Source organism: Dipodomys merriami, unplaced genomic scaffold (genome assembly GCF_024711535.1).
Source record: "Dipodomys merriami isolate MVZ:Mamm:240054 unplaced genomic scaffold, mDipMer1.0.p SCAF_101, whole genome shotgun sequence".
Classification (NCBI taxonomy): Eukaryota; Metazoa; Chordata; class Mammalia; order Rodentia; family Heteromyidae; genus Dipodomys; species Dipodomys merriami.
The window spans coordinates 1,387,474-1,411,075 of NW_027202283.1; the positions used below are offsets into that span (position 1 = coordinate 1,387,474).

At 36.0% G+C, this 23,602-nt stretch overlaps 1 long non-coding RNA gene and 1 pseudogene across 1 annotated transcript; both read right to left on the minus strand.

Moving 5' to 3' along the window:
• Positions 1–2,975: 2,975 nt before the first annotated feature.
• On the minus strand, positions 2,976–23,328 carry LOC138807329 (uncharacterized). The gene is made up of 3 exons (XR_011366121.1): positions 23,201–23,328; positions 21,483–21,616; positions 2,976–3,022 (listed from the first exon to the last, which is right to left on the minus strand). It is a non-coding gene; the product is annotated as an uncharacterized lncRNA (long non-coding RNA).
• LOC138807516 (U6 spliceosomal RNA) lies at positions 9,023–9,119 on the minus strand (annotated as a pseudogene).
• Positions 23,329–23,602: the final 274 nt, after the last annotated feature.

Here is a 23,602-nt window from a genome sequence, read left to right on the forward strand (position 1 = left end):
GTTCTTGCTCGTGTTGAGTAAAATCTGCTTGCCCGCTGCATCTGGCACATTTGTCCCAGACTCTCTGGGTTGTAGTTATGGCGGCTATGGATGGCACCAAGGCCGCCACAGCAACCTCAGCCATGGCTGCTGGAAAATGCTCAGATCTGTCTCCTTACCTGGATTTTTCCTCTCTGCCCAAACTCTCTGTAATGTGATGGCACACTTGTTGTGCCTAGGACTGTTCATTGGAACACTAGAACTGCTTTCTATGCAAGAGCTTGTTTAGCCACCAGATTCTCCTCCCCCATCTTCTCGAAATTTCTGAAGGTGTTTAAATATTACTGGAATTGTTTTGGAATAAATAATGTTCACCTTCACTATCTTGAGAAAGAAGAATTGGTTTCTCAGCATTATAGGTAAGAACTTGAGTGAAAGAAACAAAAAGAAAAATGAGGAACAACTCAACACATACATTCAAAAGAAACAAAACAACCCAAGAAAACACCAATTAACTCAGTACTCAAGAACCTGCAGGAAATGCAAAGATTTTTTTTTTAAATAGCTATGATAAGCTTATGAAAATCCTGACTACGAGGGAGTCTACTTTTGTGAGGATAGTGGTTAAAGCTCAGACTGGACAGAAAGATCTGTACACAATGCCAGGCACTTGTTTTTCTAAATTCCAGGAAGAATAACATAAAGTAGACTGAGCCCGCTATCATACACAAGTAGGAAGCAAGATTCTATCTGAAAGTTAATCAGGATAATTTAGGGCTGGGGGCATGCCAAAGTGATAAGAACATCCATTTAGGAGACACAAGACACTCAATTCAAATTCCAATCTTATGTGTATTAAAGAAAAAAAGGTATGACTTTAAATAATGGGAATAATTGCAAGATTTGAATATTTGAGTGGAGAAAAATCCATGAGAGAGGTAGAGTTTACCCATGTTGTAATACTTTCTACTTAAGTGATGATATTATGTGGTACTCCAGACATAACAGAGTTACCTTGCAAATGAGCGTGGATGTGCATTTGGGTGAAGGAAATACTCTATTTACATAGGTGTAAATTAAATACTTTTTGGGGGTAGATTTTAGTTCTTGTACTAAGAGCCTGGGTGATATCTCTGAGTCTTTTCTCTCAAGGCTATCACTCTACTACTATGAGCTACAGTTCCAATTCTGATTTTCTGTTGGTTGTTTGGAGATAAGGGGCTCATGGACTTTCCTGACCAGGATGGTTTCAAAACCATGATCATCAGATCTCAGCCTCCTGAGTAACCAGGATTCTAGGCCTGAGTCGTCCATGTTTTTAATAATTTAGTAAATTGTACAGTTACAGAAGTTATAATTTATCATTATAACCTTTATAATATGTGTTTATATTTATATCAATGCATACATATAGAAATTTTTAACATATTTTTGTATCTACAGTAGATTTACGAAATCATCCTTCATTATAAAATAACATGGAAACAAGTTTAATGAGGAGCAAAACAAAGGGAATTGTCACATGTTTCTTGTTGTTGAATGAAATATGAATTGCGAGAATCAGTTTGAGAAAACCATTTAACAAAATGGATAATGGCTATTAATTCCAATCCCTTTATTTGCCCATATTGTGCATCCTCACACATGAGTGTCAAAGTCAAACCACACTTTTTTGCCTTTGTATTTAAATCACATGTTATAATTTAGGGGATAGGTAAAGTAATCAAATAAAGATTAAAATAATACTAAGTGAGGCTATGAGTTAGAGCTGAAAATTATTTTAAATATGTTAATAGCTAATTTAATTCCATATCTCTTACTTTTGCTCTATTGTCATATACCTCATTCACACATTAGGAAAGTACATAGAAGGTTCTCACTAAATTATGTGTAAAATTATGAAAAATGTATTAAAAGAATATGGGCACATCGGGGCTGCGAAAGTGGCTCAGTGGTAGAGCTCTTGCCTTGCATGCCTGAGGCCATGGGTTTGATTTCTCAGCATCACATAAGCAAAAAGAAGAAAGCCAGAAGTGACTCTGTGGTAGATTGCTAGCCTTGAGCAAAAAAGCTGAGGGACAACACCAGAGGAGCCCAGAGTTCAGGCCCCTCGACCGGAAAGAAAACAATAACAACAACAAAAGAATATGGGCACAGTATGGTTTTAGCTGATTGGTACCTGTAGGGGGTAGTGTGTTTTTGAGGACCTGAAAAACGTTGTGATGTAGATGAAGGAAGGGATGTGCTAATTCTGGAAAATTGGCTAGAGGATTGCTCCCAGAAAAACAGTGATTAATTTTTCCAAAAGGTTAGAGTAAAATCACTCTCACAATCATGTTCACTACTGCACTATTCACCGTAGAGAATTTATGGAAACAGCCCAGATGCACTTTAGCAGAAGGATGGTTGGAGAAAGTGTTGCACATATACACAATTGGATTGCACCCATCCATGATAAAGTCTGTTACAGCATTTGCAAGAAATGGATAGAACTAAAATTATGTTAAATAAACGAAGTCACAGCCAGACACAAAAAGAATTCGTATTTAGAAGCCAGAATTTTATGCAAGTTAAAAAACAGTATTAATCAAAGCATGCTATTTGTAGAGGAGTATTTAACAGGTGTAATTTCTTATAAAATTGAACTTTTAATCCAACAAAATGAATACCAGGAGGCTACCACTTGGAAAATGTGAGGGAAAATCAAAGGGAAGAAATAAAGAGACTGATGGAAGTAGAGAGTGAAGCTATAATATTCAATGCAGATAGTATGAAACTAATAAAAACGAAAGTGGGTTGAGGTTTGGAAGGATGTGAGAAAGTTATGTAAAGATCCATTGTACTTATAAACTGATTCGTTGAATGGAAAACATTTCGTACACCTATTTAATAAAAATATAATTAAAAACAATGGAGACATCTGATCTTAAACCATGAGTCAATATGATACTTGCCTTCTCAGAAATTTTCTTTGCAGGTATTTTCCTCATAATGACAGAAAAGTGAACAATGCAATGTATATCAATACATCACTTTGCATATCCTAAATAGATAATATAAATATCACAGTAAAAATATTAGAATATATCACATGATAAAATAAAAGGTAGAAAGTATCAAACTCTGATTGTTTTTCCAAGTACTTTACCTTTGGTATCTAATTTAATCCTCACAATAATCCCATAAAGTGAAACTATTTATATTTTTAATTCTAAGATGATGATATTTAAGTCTTCAGAGTTGGAATTACTAGTACAACATTCTACACACGGTAAGTGTTAGCCTGCGTTCCATTCCCACTATATGAACTAACCTCATTCTATTTTATAACTAAATACCAGCACTCAGTCTACTAATTCTAGGAAAATTCCCAAAATTATTGTGCACACTCTAATAATATTTTCTTTATCTTTGTTAGAAAATAAGTAACTAAGACGGACACCGGTGGCTCACGCCTATCATGCTAGCTACTCAGGAGGCTGAGATCTGAGTATTGTGGTTCAAAGCCAGCTTGGACAGGACAGACTTTGAGATCCTTATCTCTAATAAACCACTAGTAAACTGGAAGTGGCACTGTGGTCCAAGTGGTAGAGCACTCGCCTTGAGTGGAAGAGCGCAGGAACAACACCCAAGCCCAGAGTTCAAGCCCCATGACCAACAACAACAAAAAAAGAAAATAAGTAACTGTAAGAAGAAAACTCCATGTTCATAATCAATTTATACCTCCTTGGTGAAAGGAACTGCTAAACTATAACATTCTTGATTTCTAGCTCAAAACAGTAGAAATCATATTTTATGCCTTCACTCAACACTGCACTGCCTGGGGACCCCATCTCTGGTTAACAAGTCTTACTGAAAGAATGACCTGCCCAATTCCTGATGGAAACAGACTGCAGGTCTTTTGGAGCAATCGTTTCCACATTGTAGCTCACCTAAATTTTTTTTACCATTTGAAGTATTTTGATTGCTTTTTATACCCACCATTTTGAGAGAAATGTACTACTTTAAAATGTTATTAAAGAAAGAATGATATAAAATCACATTTGACCCCAGATAAATATTTTACCTTTCATATACCCAAAAATGCAGTCTTACCTATCATTAATGTTAGGAATGACAGGTTAAAAATCATTGACACCAAGACCTAATTATGAATTAAAGACTCTCCAACTTGTGAATACAATCGGTTTAAAAAGACATCAACACTACTGCATTTTTAAGTCCCTATGATAATGATAATGATTCGCTATGATAATCATAATGATAAACTATTACCACTTAAAAATAACTCATTTTCTTGGGAGTAGGACGAAAAGCACAAGGTTAATCCTAAGCATTTTAAAGACCTTTATTTAAAAGTTCACTCATAACTATAAAGATTCTAAAACTAACTGAAGTAGAGAGGAAATAATTTAACTGCATCATCTACATTCAATAGACTATTAATAGAAAACAAAATTATACTAATAATTAGCTTACCCAATTCACTTAATTCTTTTATTCTATTCCATTTACTTTCATAAAAACTGGGTTTTCATAAAATGAAGCATAAAAAAGCGTATATACCCACTTACATTTTCAGAACTTAACAATATTTCAGAAATTTTAGCTCTACAGTCAATGAACTGAAATAATACTAAAATATTCAAAGGATTTTCAGAAATTGCAAGACTTGCTCTGAGATGTTATGTATATTGGAACAGATATTCAAAAAGCCTTATTTGTTAAAGTTGCCATAGTTTCTCCCACAAAAGAGCCATTAGTAAAGATACCTGTGCATGTACAAAACACCTTCAAATGCATCCACAATATGGACATAACACTTGCTTTTTGTTTGTTCGTTTTTGAAAGGAATATCTAACAAGCATATCCCCAATACTTATTTTCAATGAATAAGATGGGATATTCAAACATAATATGGGTTGGATTATCTCTTAGTGAGAATAGATATAATCTTGCAAAGAAAGTGATTTTCAACAGAAATCTGGAAAGAGTTTATCCAACTTGTGCTTCACAGGAATAAGCAGCGAGTAATACCTGTTTGGTCAAGTCGGTCCAAATCACTCTATGAGTGTATCTTGAAAGTATAACCAATTTAAGAGGTCAAATATGTATTTTGTACTGACAATCATCTTATAGCAACAACTTACTAACTAATTATGTCTGTATCTTCTTACCTAACATACAATAAGAGCTGAAAGCGGTCTCTTTTTCTAACTTAATATTATAAATGCTTTGATTATGATGATATTATTAGACAAATAATATGTACAAAGGCTGGTTCCACTGAAATGACATGACATGACAGAACACTGATAAATAAAAATATTGCAACACAGTTAGCTTTTTTCAGCCTCACCCTGTCCACATTGGCAAGCAACATTGAAACAGCACATGCACACATATACACATACACACATGTTCGCACATGTACACACACATATACACGCATGCTAAATTCAGGGTTTATTGTACAAAAAAGTCCACATAAAATATTAGTGATTAGGACAAATGATAATATGCCTTATTACAAAATATTACATAAACCATTACCACGCATGTTACATTTTACCTGCCTCTCCACATGTGACCACTTAATTTAGTTTTAATTAATTAATTACCTTATTAATTAATTTATTTGTTTGGCGCTACTACTAGGGCTTGAACTCAGGGCCTGGCTTTGTCCCAGAATTTATTTTTTGTTTCAGTTTTCTCAAGGCTAGCATTTTACTGCTTGTACCACAGCTCCATTTCTAGGTTTTGCTGGTTACTTTCAAATCAGAATCTAATGGACTGTTTTTTCTTGGTCTGCTTTCAAACCACAATTCTCAGATTTCATCTTTCTTATTAACTACTACCTAAGACATAAGCCATCAGTGTGGCTTCTACTTTTTCCTATATAGTTATCTAATGCACATACTTAGATGGTAATTTTAAAATGAGAGTATAGAAGCAAAATGTACAGTGATGATACTGTCCTGTCAGAAATTCAAGTTAGTAATATAAATTTATTCTTAAAACCATACATAAAAAAATACCATGATATAGTGTAAGAGAACTCACTATTGAACATAGGAGCCTTAAGAGCTTTCTAATAGATCCATTATTTATTGGTACCCAACATTAGAAAAATGTATGCGGCATTGGTAAAATAGAAGTCCTTTGCATGACTACATACATTCCTTGTTTTTATAAGACACTTGCTTTCATCTAAAAAGTAGGCCTGACTATTGTCTTCATGTGATTTTGATGATTGAAAGTGCTTAGTGAGAAGGTCAAAATGTATTAGTAGTCCTTCACTATCAATTCTCATTTTCTTCTTGAAGAATATAATAATCAAATCAATAGTTCAGAATCGGCAAGCAATACTTCAGAATCATGCTTCCAGTGCAAGTGGATCACCAGTAAGAAATCCTCAATACCAATTTCCACAAAGTTTTGTCACAGATACAATCTCCCTGCCTTCTCTAGCTGCTTTACTACCCTCTTATCCTTCATTGTACAAGAAAAGTATGATTCAACTGATTTCAGTCAGATCTGTTACTAGAACTATCAAGGATTTATTTTACTGTCTGTAGGTTGGTAAAGTTATGTCTCTTTACATAGGCTACTAAAAATGTATTTACTAACTTCAAGTAAATACATAAATTCGATTTCCATCTCTTTTAAAAAATAAAATTTTGTTTGCTCTACAAATTGATCAGAGGCATGGATTTTGTGGCTAGCTACGTCATTACACATCTGTCTCTTTCTTTCTCTCTCCATTTCATGGTTCTCATATATAACACGATTGCTCTATAATTATCCTAATTTATTTTGCTTTTATATTTTTGGTTGTATCATTTCACTTTTTGCTCTGCCATTTCCCAAATCATTTATATGGAAGGCATTATTTCCTATTTTCTCATGCCTAGAATAAGCTGCACATGAAGACATCACTGGTCCTCATTTTCAGTGTGTACATTTGAATATGGAGGAATATCTTTCCTCTGCTCTCCATCAATTCCCTATTCTCCAGTTAGAATAATTTCGAATAGTAAAATTGGAAAAAGAGAAAATAAATCATGGTGAATAAACAGTTGCAGAAAATTCACCAGATATTTCTGACCAGTTCAACCAATGTGAACTATTAGGGAAATACATGGACACCTCATTCCCACTGGCACTCAAAGTCTCTGATTAGGCAATTCTTAGGAATATGGGGAACAAGATGAAAAAGTAAGGAATGGTATCAATTGCAAGAAAAAAAATTGGAGAAGGATCCAAGTAACTTTCTTCATTGGGCTGTTGAAAATATTCAGCTTACTACAGTGCGGAGACTTCTTTCCCAAAAGGCCACGTATGTGAATAGTAGTGATGATGATCAGTATACCCCTCTTCAAGAAGCCTACGGTGGACACTTAGACATTGTCAGTGAGTTGGTGTCTCAAGCGGCACATGGAATAACTGTAGATGACTGGACACCCCTGAACAGTGCATACACGTGGAATAATAACAGAGTGGCTTCTTTCTTACTTCATCATGATACAGATACCAATGCCCATACTAAAGGACTTTTTTTTAAAAAAATTTTTTTTGTCTGGTCGTGGGGCCTGAACTCTGGGCCTGGACGCTGTCCCTCATCTCTTCAGCTCAAGGCTAGCACTCTACCACTTGAGCCACAGCACCATTTCCTGCTTTTTTTCCTGCTTATGTGGTGCTGAAGAATTGAACCTTGGGCCTCATGTATGCAAGGCCAGCGCTCTACCACTGAGCCACTTTCCCAACCCAAATATTTTTGTTTGTTTGATTTTTGTTGTTGTTGTGTTTTTTTTTTTTGGTCGGTCATGGGGCTTGAGCTCTGGGCTTGGGTGCTGTCCCTGTGCTCTTCAGCTCAAGGGGAGTTCTCTACCACTTGAGCCACAGTAACACATCCCCAAACTAAAGGACTCTTGACACCCTTATATCTTGCTGTTGAGAATTGAGATAGCAAAGATACGCTGGATCGCCTTCTGTTGAACCATTATATAAATCCAGGCCTGAAGAACAACATAGAAGAAACTCTATTTGATATTGCCAAAAGCATAAGTATGTATCACTACCTGTATGAAGTTGTAAAAGGCTGTACAAATTGTTCACCGAAGTCCTAATGATCGAGTTAAGTTTCTTAAATTTCAAAAATGCAAGTTCATCTTTTGTGTCCCTACAAAATATTTTCACAATCCAAATAAGAGCAATATCTTTTTTTTTGGTCCGTCATGGGGCTTGAACTCTGGGCCTGGAGCTATCCCTGTGATCTTCAGCTCAAGGTGAGCCCTCTATCACTTGAGACACAGCTGCACTTCCAGTTTTCTAGTAGTTTATTTGAGATAAGAGTACCACAGACTTTCCTTCCCAGGCTGGCTTTGAACCATGATCCTCAGATCTCAGTCTCCTGTTTAGCTAGGATTATAGGCATGAACCACCAGTGCCCAGCAGCACCAATATTTTACTGTAAAAATTCATGGATTCCGCGGAATTCTTCCAAGTGAATTGCCTGCCTTGGATGGAAAAATGTATTCAGTAGATTTTGTAAACATGTATAATAATTTGTTCAGAGTTTGTGATTTTTTAATAAGAAATAATTTTAATTTACCTGTTGAAATGAGTAGTACAGAAACTAAAATATTTCTGGTGCTTCTCTGAAAAAGTATATTTTAAAATATTCTATATTCTATATTTGCATAATGTTCATAATTTATTTTCTCCTAGATATACATTGAATTCTTTATTATTTTATAATATATAGGTTCATTAATGTGTCCTTTCCGATTGTATTCCATATAGAAACAGTTTGATTCCTTTTTTTCTAGGTCTTAATATTATTTTTCTTTGGGATAAAATTACAATGTTGTCTAATTTGAAAAGTTTTGTAAAGTTTATGCTATGTAAACGCCTTTCTGAGGTGATTTAATACACTGATGTCAAACTAAATTTAATTATATGAATTATGTGTATTATTACACTTGTAATTTTGTAATCAACTTTTTAATCACTTTTTTTCATTTCTTGAATCTGAAGAATGAAAAATATGGAATACTTCTCAAATTTTCATATTATCCTTGTCCAAGTGCCATGTTAATCTCTGTATTGTAATTTGAGTATACGTGCTGCTGAAGCATGTAGTATCCTCTAAATTTAATAGTTAATGATGCAATCTTTATACAGGCTTATATCTATGGGTGCTTACTTGTAACAATGAAACCTTATTGTTCCTAACAATGCTATTGATCGATCTTATTTCCCTAAAATTCTGTGAATATTGGAAAAAATTATATTGATCAGTCGATTGCTCACATTTGCAAACTTTTTTTCCAATGAATATCTTAAGTCTTTTTATTTGGAATTTGATCATACTCTCTATTATTTATAGTTACGTCCAAAGGTGATGGCTTTTTCAAGTACTTATTTATCCAGCTTTGTGGACCTAATGGATTCAAACTAAGCGTTGCTTAAGAGCTACTTCTAAACTTCTTCAGCTCACATTTTCCCAAATGAGGTGTTACTGGAACAAATGACTACCTGAGCCTTTTACCTTTCTTCCATGTGGGAACAGACCAACCAGAATACCTTACCCTGACAGCAAAGATTTTCTTACTAGAACAAAACTAATCTTGGTTACAAGGGATCATAGAGAGATGAACAGTTCAAACAGAACTGTTCAGACGAGAAGGTATTTTATCAAAATATAATTGTTTATTATACCTTCCATTTAAAAGTAGCTAAAGCCAAGAAGGTGAAAAAATTGTTCGTATGCATGATTACTGAATGTCCTGTCCTGTCTGTAAGTTCCTGGCAGGAACTTACACTACTGCCTTTTTATCACCAAATATTTTCGTAGTTGCAGGAGAAGTGCATATGTTTCTCCTCGTTATTAGGCATTAAATTGATAATGTTTTAATCACAGTGTTTCCTCTTGCCTCCATGCTGTAAATCTACAAATGATAAAGCTTTAGATCTAACTCTTTCAAACACTGAAGTAGAGATAATGGAATCATACTTTAAAACAGAGTTGCCTTTGTTAAAGTAACTACAACAGAACAATACAAAACTTGTGTCTTTTAATCATATTATATATAGTTATATTTTATATTATATGTGCTGATTTTATATTTCACACAATGAAACTTACTAGAATTAGTTGATAATTTGACAAATAAATTGATATTTATTTACTCCAATAAATAGAATTGGAATATAAATATTTAGGTTTCAAATATGTATTAGACTAGAAAACGTATCAATGCAAACTTTTTAGTATAAACTTGTGATACATTATAACTCTTCTTGGTCTTCTGAATCCACATGATAAAAAAACAATGTTTTCCTCTAATCTGTAATGGATTTTACTCTGAAACTCTGTTTATTGTTTTAACTCGCTTGTCCCAAACTGTTTTTGTCCATATTTCTGAAGCATTCTTACTGATTATGCCCAAATTTTGCTAAGATGTCTAAAAAATATTATTCTTCTGCAGTACCCATGGGTCCTAGGATCCCAAGGCCCATTTTCCTGCATCATCAGATAACAGGGGCAAGACATTTCACCAAGGCCCATGCAATATATCAAAACAAAGTAATTGAAGACCCATCTCAATTCGCATTTCCTATATTTCAGGGCCCCAATTCCTTGAGATGCAGGAATTAGCAGTAAGCAATTGTGAAATGCAAGGCAACTTAAAATGAAGGTTGAGATCACACAATTTGAGAGAAAGTACTGTAATGCAAAATTCAACTTACAAATGACCAGCCCATATGAGTGAACAAGTTCACAAAGTGTCATAAGATTATTTTTAATACCCCTCACGTATGATTAACGAAGGATTTTATTCCTACATTATTGGGCCAAAAAATAGTTCCTAGAAGGATAGATCTATAATTGCTCTACCAAAGCCCGAAAACTTGACTTAGAGGTCAAATGTAATTCAGAAAAAATATTTGAAGCACTAAGGAGTGCTTCAAAACACTGGGACTTCAGTACAACATGGTTCTGTGGTATAAAAATGTCACTCTCAAACCAATGATAATCTACATTTAATCTCCTGAAAGTATATTCCTTTTCAAATAAATTTTTAAAAATCATTTTCGCCCTTACTTCATTGTTGGTGGGAATGTAAACTTGTTCAACCACTTTGGAAAGCAGTATGGAGGTTCCTCAAAAGACTTCACATAGATTTCCCCTATGACCCAGCAATCCCACTTTTGGGCATTTACCCAAATGTTTACAAACAAGACCACACTAAAGCTACCAGCACAACAATGTTTATTGCAGCATTATTTACCATAGCTAAGATATGGAACCGACCCAGATGTCCCTCAGTAGATGAATGGATCAAGAAAATGTGGTATATATACACAATGGAATTCTATGCCTCCATCAGAAAGAATGACATTGCCCCATTTGTTAGGAAATGGAAAAACTTGGAAAAAAATAAATTAAGTGAAGGAAGCCAGGCCCAAAGAAACATAGGTACCATGGTTTCCCTTATTTGCAATATCTAGTATATGTATGAGTCAAGCGGAAAAGGTCAGATAATGTGAGGTCAGGAAAATGAACCCTTAGATATGTATTTTAATGTTTTTTTTCTTTCATGCATGTGTTTCTAACGCATTTATAAGATTATCTCTTTGTTGCTTTGTATGTCCCTCCCCCACAGTATAACCCCTGCTTTCACTATATTTGATGTCAGTATAACTTGTGGAGGAGATGGGGAAAAACCAGTGTTTAAGGATACAGGTGGACCTCTTGCAACAATGAGAATTACAAGTTGTCATGTCCAAAACGAGCTTTACAACGTCGGTGCGGGGGGGGGGGGAAGGAGAAGGATTGGGACTGGGGGGAGGGGGGAGGCTGGCAAGGGACGTGAAGGGTAAACCAAAGGAGGAGGCTGCAATGCTTGGTAAGAAATGTACGCATTATCCTGCCCATGTAATTGTAACCCCTCTGTACAGTATGTTCACAAATAAAATTAAATTAAATTTAAAAAAATCACTTTCGCCAAAATAACATTTGACAAGTTGATGATACTTAGTGACATTACAAGTTTTTCAAGTGTAGGGAGCAAGTTACAATAGAGTTGAATTATTTACTCAGCACTAATGCCAAACATGTTCAACAATTCATTAAAGTGTAGAAATAGTACCACCCACAATTTGTGTTTTTCAGTATGGGCCTTTCAGAAATGTGTTTAATATGTCAGCCTCCTAAATTTCAAACCCAAACGTTAGCTAATAAATTTCATCATTTAATAAGGTACATTTTAAACAATCACAAATAGTTGCCTCATCATATGTTATTTTATGTTTTCCCTCTGTCTAACATAGTAAGAAATATGACTTTAAGTCTTGAATATGGGTACTAATCTGAGATATGACAAACATAATATCTGTCTTCTATTTCTATCATATTCCTATCTAGGAATAAATTTTAATTTTCTTCTTTTTCCAAAACTTATAGGTAGTAGAAAATATTATTCCATGTAAAATAAAAGAATCACACGATTGTACAAAGCCATTTATAAAAATGCATAGTTAGGAATACATTCTAAGCCATTTTTTAACTTTCTTTTTGACTAAAGATTAACCTTTCAAACGATTGAGAAAAAATCATGTTTAGGTGCTTCCCGTCTCCAGTCTTACAAATTGTTGCTGCAGATGAATGAATTATGGAAATATAAGCTGACATTATTTCAAGAATATGCAGGATTGAAACTCCATGAAATGTATATAAACCTTTCAAAGTATTAATAGACAGTTTAACAGAATGACTATCAGAAGTTGAAACCAAAGAGGAATTATAGTAAAAACATAGAATGAATGAAAAATGAACACGGAGCAAATACAGCTACAATACTGAATGTACACATATGATGAAGGAAGTGGTAAATTGGAAATAAATCTTGGAGAAAGGGTTGGTTGAGAATGATAGAAGGAGTGACTCTGATCTAGGAACATTTGACAATTAGATGGATATATTTAATTGTAACACAATTGCACAAACTTTTAAAATTCAGTTAAAAACACAACTAGAAACAAAAACACACAAAAATCACAACCAAACAGCAATCTCTAGAGAGTATGAATATGAGTACTCAAAATTTTAATCAGTTAATGAAGGGCAGAATTGGGAAAATCAAACAAAGCTGTTCAAAGAGGGAAGTTTGGGATAGGGGAGAATTTTGAACAGAATTAAATAGATTGTCTAAGGTTATAAATCACCTATATCTGCTGCATACAGTATCTTACTTCTACGAGTTTTCTGTCTGAACTGGATAATCCAGTCCTGAGAAACACTTGGTAGCTTGTGAGGTAGAATGGAAGAAACAAGATCAAGAACGCATTACTTCACTGGAGAGAAAACGATCCTCTATATTTTCTCTAATCTCTCTTCACTACTCTTTCTTCATACTTTTAAGTCAATTGATTTTGAATTATATTTTTCCTTCTTTCTCTGGCAAAGTAATTTGTCAAAGTAATTTCATTAAATATTATTTGCCATTTTCTTCTTTCATGCTGTTTAATTGGCCAAGCGAGTCCATAAAACTTTCCTCTTGTATTTGGTTGCCATGAAACAACATCTATGTTAATAAGGAGAAATCTAATGTAAAACTTTGTATCCAGAAAACAGTCCAAGATGCTGTGATCACAAATATTTGGCTATATATTTTTTTCTTTTACCTTGAAAGACTTCTTGTGTCTAAAGTGCCCACAAAAATAAGTACTCCATCACTTGTTGGTTCAATCAGAATTGTCTAACCTCAAAGATATATTTTGCTAAGAAGATGCTTAGATGAAACCAAAAAATACTGCACTTTTTAATCTTCTCTCTTAAGATTCTCCTTAGATACCATATCAGGAACAGTGAAGTTATTCTATGCAAAATTATTTTAATAGATTATTTTTCTCTTGGTCTTGCATTTGTTCACCACGATTTATGGAGGAGAATAGAGTTAAATCACCCATACCTTGGAAGAAAGTGTCTGTTACAAAAGGAAAATGCTTCTATGTCCTACTCTTAGGTCTTGCCAGAGTTCAAATTAATCACAGCTTCTTGGCTTCCAGTCTAGTGAAGCTGAAGGACCATACGGGCTCCACCACTGCTACATCTTCATTATTTCTCTTTTAAAACTCTTCAAGTTGCCTCATTTGGATGTGGAATGTATTTTCATGTCTTCATTCAATCAGTTCTGCATTGTAGTGAGCCAAATGGGCTCTGTAAAATCACTTTAGGGAGTAAAAATACTAACACAATTTACATCAAAAAGTTTTGGCCTCCCTTCACTGCTGAAGTCAATACGCTTAGCTAAGGCTTCTAAGAAAAATTATTTATTAAGTTTTCCATTTGCTCAATTCTTTTCTGAACTTTTTGGCATATGTAATAAAAGAAGTCTAGACTACCTCATATTAATAAGAATATTATTTTTTGTGAGCCACTTAGAAATGTGAAATCATTGGTTTGAAGTATCCAATCAAATATTTTTCTGTGTTTCACTGCTTCACGTCCAAAGACATTGTGGAAAGTGTTACAAACAGAAATGTGTAATCCCAACACCTTCTTTCATTGTGGAGGGCACTTTCTCGCTAAATATTTTGACTCAAATTATCTTTTTCAGAGAATTACTTTTTGTAATTGAAGGTACATTCACAAATTTTGATGCCTTATTTTTTAAAGAACTTTTAATTTAAATTCCAATACAACCTTCTTTCAAACAGTGAGAATATAGTTCCTGGGTAAGGACAATTCCAAGGGAACCTACAGGATTTACAGCAAGGTTTCTGAGGTTTGTTTGTTTAGTTTGAGCCATCTTCATCCACATTGCTCCCTCTCTACTAAGTCTCCTTGGATTTCTTTGCATGAAAGCCTATTCTTCCAGGCAATTTTAAATTTTCTTAATAGGCTAAGTTATTAAAAATTTTGAACTATAAAATTTTACCTGTCATAAATTTTAACTGTTGAAAATCCTTTATCAGAACCGCAAATTCACCAATCCTAATGCCACCTTTACCATCAAAATGTTAACATGCTGTTTTCATGATATAGTATCCATGAAGCTCTTATTTTCCAGTGGCTTTGTTATGCATATATGTAACCATATTAGCTGAAGCTAAGCAAAATGAATTCCAAGATATGGAACCAGATTTTTTTTTTCATTTGTGGTTGTTGTTTTTGATGAACTATGTGATTTCTGTTTTCTTTGGGGTTTTCCCCTATGGTTTATCCCTGCTGTATGGTGAGACAATGGTGAGGCAAAGGACAAAAGGTAAACCAATGCAATAGCAATACTCACAAGACAATATGTTGGAAATGTACTTTACAACTTGTGAGGGGTAAAGGGGTGAAGGAAAACTGTGAGAAAAATGAGGGAGGGGTAACAAGTTTGAAATGTTTTTTATTCACTACCTTACAATTAGTGTAAAGTCACTGTACATCAATTTGATAATAAAATTGAAAAAATAAGCTGCGTAAAATGTAATTTTACTGTATTGGCACAGTAAATATTATTCTTTATGTAGTAACATTTTAAAAATCAATAATATTTGGCTTCTAATTTGAATTAATTACCCCTTATTTATCAGAGGTTCATCAACTTGAATGTTATCCAACTAGACACTATTTTCACAATATACTTGCCAAATTTTTCAAAAAAGAATAAATTTAGTACTTTCTCATTCTAAAACAGAAAACAGGGTCTGGGAAGATGGCTCAGTGGTAGAGCGCTTGCCTTGCATGCCTGAGGCCCTTGGTTCAATTTCTCAGCACCACATAAGCAAAAAGAAAAAAGCCGGAAGCTCAAGTGGTAGAGCGCTAGCCTTGAGCTGAAGAGCTGAGGGACAGCGCCCAGGCCCAGAGTTCAGGCCCCACGACCAGACCCAGTTTAATACTATGGAAACCCATAATTTTAAAAGTAAGTAAGTTTTTAAGAGGACAGAATATATGTGTTCTTCAAAATTCCTATGACTAACTACTCATTTTTAAATTCTCAACATTCCTAAGAGATTCAAAACAGTACCTGTTTGCATGTTAAGTAATTCTGCAATAGATGAAGTTTCCAATGGGGTGTTACAGATTGAGAAGTAAACAGAAAAATAGCCACATTCTTGTAGAGGATAAAACTGTGAAGCATGTGTAATAATTAATTCTTCAAGAGTAAGCAATTGTCTATAAGAGTAAGCTATTATGTCTATGACCATCAATCCCAAGATTTATGCCATAAAGTCATCCTAGCCCAACAGTTTCCAACTTGTAAGGGACACCTTAAAATTCCTTAATTCACATCATGAATACCTTATCTCTATTTTGAAAAAATACTACACCTCTGCTAATGTGACACCCTCCTTGTTCTGAAAAGAACACCACAATAAACTGAGCTGCATCATTTTTCCTCCACTGGTATTCTTGAGATCAGAACACTTGCAAAAATTATTTATATTTAGACTTTTTTAACTATCATAGATATTCAGTATGCTAAGATAGGAAAATTATGATTCAAAGCCCACCCAGGCAGGAAGGTTTCTTAGAATCTTATCTCCAAAAAACTTCTCTGCAAAAGTCAGACTCAAGTGGCACTGAGGTTGAAGTGGTAGGGCTTGAGCCTTGAGCATAAACAGGATCAGAGACCCTGTCCATGCCAAGAGTTCAAGTTCTAGGATGAACCAATAAAAAAAAAACTGAAAAAAAACCCAAACCTAGCATTTTTCTCCATGTATACAGAGGCACGTAAATAAGGAAATGGCTTCCTGTGATACATATAGGTAGAAGAAAGAAGATGTCACACAATTACTCTCTTCATACTATATTAAACCAAACCTTTAAAAATTGGTTTTTCTAAATGTATAAATTAATGTCATCCATTTTTGGCAACTCTGTCTAGATTATTCATATTAACATGGTATACATGAACTCTGCGAATTATCTATTAACTATGTTCTAATTATAACTGTCGTGAAAGAATATCTAGGCAAATAGAATGCCAGAATTATTTGTGAATTTTTCAATTAATTCCTCTACTTTGAAAGAATTTTGTAGTATCCTATAGAATATGAAATTACAAACAATTCCAAAAAATATATTTTAAATCTAAATTCTAATTTAACAAGGTCTACAAAATCCTACATTAGACGAACTTTGCTATTTCTCCAGTCTTAAGCTTTTGTAATCCTTCAACATTTATTTGGAATCCAACAGAATGAGGGATGGGAATCATGAGTTCTTTTGCATCTACGAATGTTCTGTAATGATGAGAGCATTTAAAACACAAGTGAGGATAAATATGCGGTGCATTCAATAGGAAACTTGACTTCTCAAAACATAATGACAAAATTAGGCCAAACTTCCAACTTTGTATTCCTTTCTTGTTGTTTGGTTTGTTTTACTGAGACAAAATTATTCTACCTGGTCCAGGGAAGGTATCATTATGTAATTCCACTCTCTTATCTCTTGTCTGAGTGCTAGAATTCCAGGCTTGTATCACATTGCCCTGCCATAGTTTGTTTATTTAATCTAGAAACAGACTAGAAATTCTGAACTTCTCCTATGATTTTATCCACTAGACTGACTGCTCAGAATGTTTATGTACTATTTTCAAAGGTGTTTTAACATTTGACACAGGATATGAACATTTTCAGATGCACCTGCTGGCTTCCATGATTCATTCCACTATGTATCCTATCGCGTTAAGAATGATTGCTTGACTCTCTTACTATCTCTGGTCCCTACCTATGTAATATTCTCAACTTCTGGGGGAAAGTTCACTTGAGGGCTTTCTAATATTAAAAATTATCACTTGATTCTAGTCTTACTCAGGACCAATTTTCTATTGTTTTCTAACTTTTCTACATATTCTGAGAGTTGTTTCATTTGTGTATTTTTGTGTGCACCTATAAGTGCCTCTGTGTGTATGTGTATGTTTGTATGTATGTATGTATGCAAAAACTTAAAGCTGTAATTCAGCAATCTCCCTCGTGACTAGTATCCCAGCTTTGGCTGGTTAATTATAGGTAGTGTCTCAAAGCCTATACTGTCCAAGCTGGATGCAAATTGAACTTCCCAGACTCCTTTACATTCTTAGGTTTTATTTTTCTAGGAGTATCAACTTTTAAACTTCAAACACTTTTGTGAGTGTAAAGTCTAACTGTAGCCCAGATTTTTAACTCAAGAATTCATATAAAGATAGATGAACATATACATTACATATCCTGGGTGTACACTGTTAGAAATGTGATCATAAACCAAGTTGTTGTGAGATCTGAGGATTGGGTTTTAAAGTCAGCATGGGTAGGAAAGTCCTGGAGACTCTTTTCTCCAATAATTACCAGAAAACTGGAAGCGGCACTGCAGCTCAAGTGGAAGAGCACTAGCCTTGAGCTGCGTTTCAGAGGGACAGCACCCTGTCCCATATTTCAATTGCCATGAAAAACAACAACAATAAAAAGGAATATAAGAAAAGGAAAGAAAAAGAAATGTGATCTTAGCCACCAGGTTCATTGCTAGTATAATTCCTGTTCCCTCAAGATAGACTCTTTTTTTCCAGTTATGTCTGTTCTCCCATATGTGACTTGCATTGGAAAAAGAATCATTCTTCCATTCTCCTTTTTGCACATTTACATGATTAGCAAGCGTGATTTAGAAAGGGAGTGGCCTCATGCTTCGTGTTCCACTTAGGAGTAATGCTTTCTCTATATCACTCCCATAAATCTACATATGGGACTTGGCTTTATTGTTTCGATTTTTTATTTGTAGAGTCTTGTATATTGTATTGAACACTTATACATAAACACAGAACTTCTTTTTCTCCTATAATTGCTATTGTTTCTTTTACGGTTAACTCATGTACAGTTGGGAAATTAATGCACAGCATATAGACTCACAAAAAATTATCTGAGAACCTTCTTACCATTTAAAATTCACCTTAATTTACAGAGCACATGAGAAGTTTGAACAAAATATTCTCATGGATAATGTATTTATAAGCAATTTAAATTGCATATTTCTTTACTAAGTTGTCTCTGAAACACGTGTTACCTCATGTCCAAAAGTGTCTTTGTGCTATTTCAATGAAGCCAGAAAACATTCATTTCTTTCTGGAGCAGCACCATAAATTGTTACTGGAAGTAGGTGGAAGTAACTGTTACTGGATGTGGAAACTGATCCCAGGAGAGGAATTTAACATAGAGAAATGACAAAGTTCAAGTTAACTATTGCGTTCCTTTGTACTGTACAAGAAAAGAATCCAAGGCTGGAAGGAAACTCTGTCCCTGACTTTTTTGAGTGTATCCTTTACTCATATAAAACTTGTCTGTAAACTTCTGGTTGAGAGTTTTGCAAAAGGAAACAATATGCCATTTGAAAGCAGGCATAGAACAAAAGGAAATAACTTTGTTTTAAAAGTATTCTACTGCAAAGAATCAAAGACATGGAGGTTTTAAACTGTCTTATGGATGGATGTTTCACTCCTGAGATTATTCTCTTGTTGCAGAAATCAGTTTTCAATTCCTTTAGTCTGGTCTTGAGTTTTCCATAGCAATAAGAATTCCAAAAAAGCAGGATCCAGTGAGTATGATCAGCAAAAGCAGCCTCTTCTCAGACCACCACTATTTTAAGTAGAGTACCAAAGAAATACCCAGGGTTTGTTTTGTTTGCTTGTTTGTTTAGTTTGTGCTGGTTCTGGGGCTTGAACTTAGAGACTGGCCCCTGTCCCTGAATAGTTGTCTTTCTTTCCGACCTGGCCCAAACCTAGTACTCCACTGCTTGAGCCAAAACTCCACTTCTGGCTTTTTTGGTGTTTAATTACACATAAGTGTTTGACAGACTCTCTTGCCTGGGTTGGCTTTGAACTAAGACAGTAAGAAAGCTAGGTGACATCAACTCTATGGACTTCTCTTTTGAACCTAGAAATATTAGATGAAGTTTATTATAAAGCTAATATTTGACAATTTTTAAAGACGAGAATATGTTTATCAAAGAAGCCATAACAAATAACTCAGTAAAAGTAGGTGCACTACTAAATCATTTGGGAAGATTAATATTGACTTCATCATTCCTTTGGGGGAAACTTAAACCTATATTTGCACTTTTTTGTGGGGATTGAACCTTAATCCTGGGCACTGTCTCTCAGCTCTTCAGCACAACTTGAGCACTCTACCACTTTAGCTACAGCATAACTTCTGGGTTCCTGGCGTTAATGGAAGATAAGTGTTTCATGGACTTTCCTGACCAGGCTGGCTTTGAACCACAATCCTCTGGACTCAACATCCTGCGTAGCTAGGATTACAGGCATGAGCCACCAGCACCCCACTCATATTTGCATTTATGTGCACTTAATGTCACTATGTAGACAAAGAATGGAAATATGAACCATATGATGTGACATTGCAGCTTTTCAGAATAATTAAGGTAGCAATAAATATGTCCTTTTCCATTTTGTTACATAAATGACTCATGAACTATGGGACTCTTACATTAGCATCCTCTTTCATCTTTGTAGGTGTATTTAGTATTAGGAACTGTTCATAGATAAATACAGCAAGACAGATTTTTAGAAAGCAAAGGAGATCAGGTATGAAAGATCAGCATAGAAGGAGATACATTCATCACACAGAGATTTAGAACTAGCCTAGGAGATTTTGAATGCCAAAGGCAATGAGGAATAAGCCTAGTTGATAACTAGTTCTTTAATAAGCAAAAATGGTTCCCTAGAACGGTTTCTGCTATACCTTAGTTACTATCATTTATTCTTTCCATCTGGTGTTATTCCTTCTCTTCTGTCACAACGGTTAATTAGCCTCTGCCTTTTTTGTAAGACGACTGGCCAAAATAGTTTCTGAATCTCGCTTACATTATCCTTTTCATTGTGATTAGCAGTGACCCCACTCAAAAGCCTGGAATCTTTGAATTTCCAGAATTAATCTTCACCTGACATCTAAGCACATTCCTAGCATTAATTGCTGTTACCCAATGAACAAAACATTTTTTTTCAACACAGTATCCTAACATAGGTAAAGTACATGTATTAGGAACTATTGTCAGGTATCAGTATGGAAGGAGCAATTATATATTCCAAGTATGGGTTCTTTATTTCGCATTTACTAACTAAATGTTCATTGTTGTTGTTGCTGTTGTTTCGGCAGTCCTGGGGCTGAAACTCGGTGCTTGGGAATTATTCTTCAGCATTTTTTTTTCCTCAAGGCTAACCCTCCACCAGTTGAGGCACAGGACCACTTCCAGTGTTTCCTTTTCAATTTATGTGGTACTGAGCAATTGAACCCAGGGTTTCATGCATGCTAGGCAATCACCATACCATGAAGCCACATTCCCAGAACCCTAAATGGCTTTCTTAAGATGGCATTACATTTTCATTCTATAACTCTATATCATAATTTTAGCCAGGAATTTTTGCTAGAAAAGAGCATTGAACACAGTACTGAGTCCAGTAAGGCTAGATGGACAATGGATAACTGTCACAGTGTAGCCAGGGCACAGAGGGACTTACCTCATGGAGCTGGTACAACAGACTGAGCGAGACAGCTCTTGACCCACAGCCTACCTCGAGAATGAGAGGACCACCTTGGTTCCAGCCACAGGCGGATGCTGGACCACCTGCTCCAGCACCCATTGAATCAGTTCCTGAGAGAGAAAGCGAAAGAAAGAAGGTCAGAATTACACTTAAGCCAGGTGCTGGTGTCTCAGGCCTATAATCCTAAGTACAATGGAAGCTGAGATATGAAGAATGTGGTTTATAGCCAGCCTGGGCAGGAACACCTGTGAGACTCTTATCTCCAAAGAACCACCAAAAAACTGGAAGTGGTGCTGTGACTCAAGTGGTAGAGTGGTAGCTTTGAGCTGAGGAGCTCAGGGAGCTGCCCTAGGCCCAAAGTTCAAGCCTCATGACTGAAAAGAAGTGGACTTCCCACCACAAGAAGTGGACTGAATAGCACCCATTGTCCTAGGAAGCATGGCAGAGAAGTCAGGCCGAGCTTCCTGTCAGCTGGGAGTCATTAGTAGGTCACCCAGCTTCTCTATGCCTCAGTTTCCCCAGCTTCAAAACTGAACAAAGTGAAGGATCCTGTTACTCATGGGGATAGAGTAATAAAGAAAGAGAGCCATGTTTTGTTTCATAATCCCATAACTGTTGCACTGTTAATAACACACACCATCTGAGAACTTTCCGGGTATCTTCCTATCATATGCTCACAGAATTGCCAAGAACAGTATCAGATGGCCCCTCCCTCTGTGCCTGTCCCTGCTCCAGAGATCCCTCTGTATCAATCTCTTGTTTCCTCACAACTGTCCCATGAAGAGATTGAAGTCCAATGGTTGAGGCCCAACCCAGAGATTCACCACTGGTCAAGAATTGGCTGCCGTGGACTGAGTTTGGAACAATCCATCTAAACCAATCACTGAGCATGTCGCTACATATCTACCCTCCCAACTACAGAAGAATGGGCCTCGTGGCTCAGGCCTGTCACAGATCGGAGGACCATGATCCAGCCCAGAATGAGCATATATTAATTCTCTATCTCAGAAATGCCCAAGACAGAAAAGCTTGACTCGCATGGTAGAAGACTTGACTGACAAGCCTAAGGCTATGAGGTCAAACCCTAATATACCAAAAAGAACCAGAGTCCCAGTGCCAGAGGCTCATGCCTATAATACTAGGTACTCAGGACGCTGAGATCTGAAGATCACAGCGCAAGATTTAAAATAGGGTTGGCCTTGCCCATCAGACATCATTATGAGAAGACCCAGAGACTGACATATGCTGTTGCGCTCCATACTAGCAGAACTCATATCATTATTAAGAGTTGGCCATGCTCTCTGTCCTCCTGGGAAGCCATCCCCTGCAGGCCACACTCCCAGATCCTCCCAAGCTCCCACTGCCACCAACCAGGCCAAGGGAGTACACAGCTCCATTGCACACAGATCCCTTGTTCTTGTAATTTAACTGTGCTGTGTCCCCTTCAAGCCTCTCACCCTTCCAGGCCCCCAGACCTCAGCTGTGAAGCCCATACATGCCCCAAAGATAACAGGTAGAAGTTACCAAAGCATTCGGCCTCCTTGTTCCAACCCAATTCTACATACACACACACACACACACACACACACACACACACACACACACACACACACACACACACACACACACACATCCAGACAGGTGACAGAAGACTCCTCCATGCAGTACCTGCAATTTGCCAACTGATCACTCACCTGAGCACAGTCAGGCTGTACAAGGAAAAAGATTATCTCTCTGTCTCTGTCTCTGTCTCTGTCTCTCTGTCTCTCTGTCTCTGTCTCTGTCTCTCTCTGTCTCTGTCTCTGTCTCTGTCTCTCTGTCTCTCTCTGTCTCTCTCTGTCTCTCTCTCTCTCTCTGTCTGTCTGTCTCTCTCTCTCCATCTCTCTGTCTTCAGGTGAAAGTTTGACTGAGCACAGAAGACAAGGGCTCACACAGCAAGGGTGTCTATCTTCTGCATCCAACACCTCCCATCCCCAGAAAAAAATCTAAAAAAACCCAGAAGGCAGGTGTAGACATGCTGCTCCCCACCTCTGACTAAAGCCACTGGGCTCCCACCAGGGAGTGGAAGGGCGCAGATGTGCTGCTGTGTGGCTCCC